The 4246-nt window shown below is 42.7% G+C and overlaps 1 long non-coding RNA gene across 1 annotated transcript; it reads left to right on the top strand.

The window, feature by feature from the left end:
• The first annotated feature begins 923 nt into the window (after positions 1–923).
• On the top strand, positions 924–1392 carry LOC115597012 (uncharacterized). Its single transcript, XR_003986992.1, has 2 exons — positions 924–1017; positions 1157–1392. It is a non-coding gene; the product is annotated as an uncharacterized LOC115597012 (long non-coding RNA).
• Positions 1393–4246: the final 2854 nt, after the last annotated feature.

Raw genomic sequence — 4246 nt, 5'->3', positions numbered from 1 at the left:
GACGAAGAGATCCAAGAGCCTGACAAAAGGGCGAGGAGAGAGAGAGAGGAGCCACAGGATCTACACTTTTTGTCTGCCATGACAGCCGCGCGCTGGAAATGCAGCAGCTAACGTGAGTAGTTCAAAAACCTTCTTTTTCATACACTTTGCGTACACAAACAATGGGCCTCATTCACCAATATCTTCTTAAGAATCTTCTTAGATTCTTTCTTAAGTTGTTCCTTAAGAAAACCCTACGTCAGATTCATCAACGCGTTCGTAAGCCTCAGAATTGTTCGCAGCTTTGTTCCTACATTGATGAATGCCACCTCCTCGTAAATTGAGAGCGCGTGTCAGGTGAGTCTAATAAAACATAGGATTAGCATAGGTAACCGCCCATTAATGCCCATAAAAGGGCCCATAGAAGACTGCAGGGCCGTGTAGACACTGATGCCCTGGCAAACAGCAACAAAATGCCAAAAGCAACAAAGAAATCAGTTGGAGCGCAGCAGGTGAGGCGAAAAATAAACTTTAGCAGCTCAGAGGTGGAGGTACTGCTGCAGGAAATCACCCGAAGGAGAAAATATATATTCAGTAGCCTTAGTGCAGGTTATACCAGTACAAACAAAAAGGAAACATGGGAGGCTGTCACACGTGCAGTGGACGCAGTGTCAGGAGAAGGACGCACAATAGAGGTGGTGAAAAAAAAATGGTTTGATCTTAAATCTGAAACAAAAAAAAACATTGCAAAAATCCCGACGGGAGACGCAACGGACTGGAGGGGGAACAGCAGACACCAAAACCCTGTCTGAGTTGGACCAGCGCATCGGGGCCATCATCGGGGAGACGGCACTCTCAGGCAGGCTATATGGGAGAAATCTAAATCGCTGTCATGTGTTATTTATTTAATTGATAGTTTAATTTTCCCACCTTACTTTTTAGGAGTACCATCGGCTGAGTGTCTGGATACAGACCTGGGCCCCGAGGCAACGCTGTCACCCCCTCCCTGTGCGGCTGCTACTCCAGAGCAATCAGAAGGTCATTTATTTATTTTCTGGAATAATAGCTTTATTTAAAAGGTGTACCCGGAGGAGTTTACCATAGTGTGTGAGATCAAAACACGTCTTAGTATTGGAGTGAGGATCGCAACCGTGCATGATTTATTATTTATTCACAGATGAAGTCCCACAGAGCCAACCTGCGGAACGGACAGAACCCTCCTGCAGCAGTACCTCCACGCGTACTCGCGCCCGTGCCTCTCCACGCCTGATTTCAGACGCGGTGTTGGACAATCAGGAAAGGATAGCTGACACACTGGATAAGATTGCCTCATCACTCGCAACCATATCCAACACACTTAAAGAAATTCATGAGAATTTAAACAAATAAACGTGTGAAAGATGTGCACTGAAACTGGTCCGTCTTTTTTTTTTTTTTTTGTTTATTCTTTTTTAAGTGAATTAGACTGTTTGACTGAAATTGTGTGTTTCTTCACAAGCGGGCAATTAATTGCGCTCGAACAAGAACAGCCCGCCTGCAGTCTAGTCCCATCATTGCGTCAGAGCGAGTGTGCGCATGCATCTGGTTGAATAAAATCTCCTGTGGAGTCTGAGGGTTGGTCAATGGTGTCATCAACCAGGGAGCCAGGGCATATCCTCGATCCCCTTATCAAATAAATCAAGATAAAATCAAATAAAGACACTTTAATGGGAAAATATAATATAAAAGATACGTACCAATAAGCCATGCGTCACCAGCTGCTCCTTCTTCAAGGTGTGTTCCCACGGAGCTGTTTTGGAAAATATAGGAGTCGTGTGCTCCTCCTGGGAACCGGGAGACCACGTTCAGAAGGTGGTCATTGGAGTCGCAGATAAGTTGTACGTTTATCGAATGGTATTGCTTGCGGTTGAGGTATGGGAAGGGGTCTGGAGAGGGTGCCTTAATGCGTACATGCGCGAGTCTATTGCGCCAATGGTGTTAGGGAGGCCAGCGATGTTATGAAATCCTCTCTTGACTGCGACTTGATCTTCTGCTGTGTACGGAAACTTTATGTATTGTGTGGCCAGTTGGTTTATTGCATCCACAACTCGAGGGAGAGCGCGGCTAATGGATGGCTGTGATATGCCCACCCTGTCCCCCAGCTCACGTTGAAATGTTCCAGTGGCCAAAAAGCCGAGGGTCGACAGTACCTGCACATGCGGGGGGACAGGGTTGGACCGAAGTGTGTGGCTCCGAAGTGCTGGCTCCAAGTGGTTGCACAGATCTATAAGAACCGGTCGTGGGAGCCTAAAGCGTCCAAAGAGGAACTCATCGCTCTCTGAAAAAAGATCTATGTGATCCCGAAACATTCGATCCCTCCGTAGGGCACGATCAGCAAAACGTATAAATAGGGTGGGGAGGGGGTTACTAATTGATGGCATGGTTTCCAATGTACTTGATTAATGTTAAATCATTGGCACATCATTTATTTAAAAATTTAAAATTCTCTGTAAATTACCAAAAATATGAAATAAATAAATATGACAGAATTATCACTGTAATATTGTATTTTATTGAACTGCATATGAGAAGAAAACACAACCATGCCAACATGTCGTAACTGAAATGTGCCTAAGAGTACTCCTGAGTGTTCGTAGGATTTGTTCTTAACTAAGAATAAATCCTGGATAAGAAAAATTTCATGAATGCCAAAGTCTTCGTAAAATCTTCTTAAGTATGACTTAAGAACACATTTGTTCGTAAGAACGATTCATGAATGAGGCCCAATGTTCTTAATGCTCGTGTTCATAAGTAGAGACCCTGGTGATGCTACGAGCAAAGTTTCATGTTGTGTCGAGCCTTCTTAGTGTTAAAAACATAGCGATTTTGATGCTAGCCTATCATGCCCCTAGCACTCCCGTTCAAAATTAACGTGCCCAAAACCGAAACAACGGTATATCTTAAAAATGCTTCATTCGTCGTAATTATGCTTTCACCCGAAGGTTTGACTCATATTCAATCCCAAATAAAGCCTTGGTTGCATTTTGGCGAGAGTTTCACTTTAAATTCAATAATCAGTGTTTTTACGTACTTCTTTTACAGGTAACTGTCACGTCTCGCCAGTACAAAGGTCATGTTTCTGTTTTTACTTCATGTTTTTGTACCTGTGTGCAGTTATCCCCACCACCTTGTATATTTAGTCTCCCTGTTCTCTCTGCCAGTTCATCTTTTCTCTTCTTCGCAGGTGTTCCAGCATTTGTCTTTGACCCTACTTTTCGGACCAGACTTTGCATTAAGGTCTACATCTAGTGTGTCATATTCTTGTCAATACCCAACATAGGTCTACTACTAGCTGTTGTACTGCTGCTACTACTGCAGTTGTGGTTACATGGACAGTATTTCTTCAATGAGTTAGAGATTCCAACTTATTTGTTTACAAGGACACTAAATAGAGTGACCATAACACGTGCATTTACATTATGGAGCCAACGATTAAAATCTGGATACAGCGTTTGAGATTTCCAATGAAAGCTAATAAAGCGGCACATAAAGCCAAAAAAGTTCCACCTCCCAGATAAGAAAAACTCCCGGATCTTCTTCAATGTGTGGCCCATAGAGCGTGGGCACTGGAGACTTCTGCTGACCGAGCCAGCTAACTTCGGGTTTAGCTGCTGGTTAATTTGATTGGGAACAAAATTATTGAATCAAGCGGCTCTTCAAGATTTCCCACATTTTGTTAGACTAATTCTGAGAGTGAAACAAGTCATTCAAGATTTAGAGCCACAGTGTATCCTTTGAATTTGTAATTACACTGTTTGACCACTGCAAATTGTTGGCTTCAAAGCCTGGTGCTCTTCCTGGGGGCTTGGTTTACATGCTTTAAAGCACTTAATCAAATATAACTTTATTGACATACTCAATACCACACAGTGGTTCCATGTACTTGCTGGAAAAAGAAGAAGATGAACAAAAAAAATATTTTATTTTCTTACACCTGTAAAAACAGTTGTCAAGAGGAGCCTGTATCATATAGGAATTCTATTTGTGCTTCTGGTTTGGTGGATTCTGGCTTCATTCAAATTTTCAAACACTTGATTGAAAACTTGTTCTGACCCTTTATCGGGAAACATTTTTCTGATTAACTGACTATCACATTTTTACATCAACCCTCAGGACCTGATTGTACATTCATTCAGACCAAGCCAGAGTGGATCAGTCTCTTCCAATTGAAGTGTTTACATGAGGCTTCTGACTGTGCTATTATTCTGATTCGGAGTGGAATGTGAGG

The sequence above is a fragment of the Sparus aurata genome, chromosome 15 (assembly GCF_900880675.1).
Source record: "Sparus aurata chromosome 15, fSpaAur1.1, whole genome shotgun sequence".
NCBI classification, from domain to species: Eukaryota; Metazoa; Chordata; class Actinopteri; order Spariformes; family Sparidae; genus Sparus; species Sparus aurata.
Note: the sequence above shows the minus strand (reverse complement) of the source record. Positions and strands in the feature narration are given on the sequence as shown.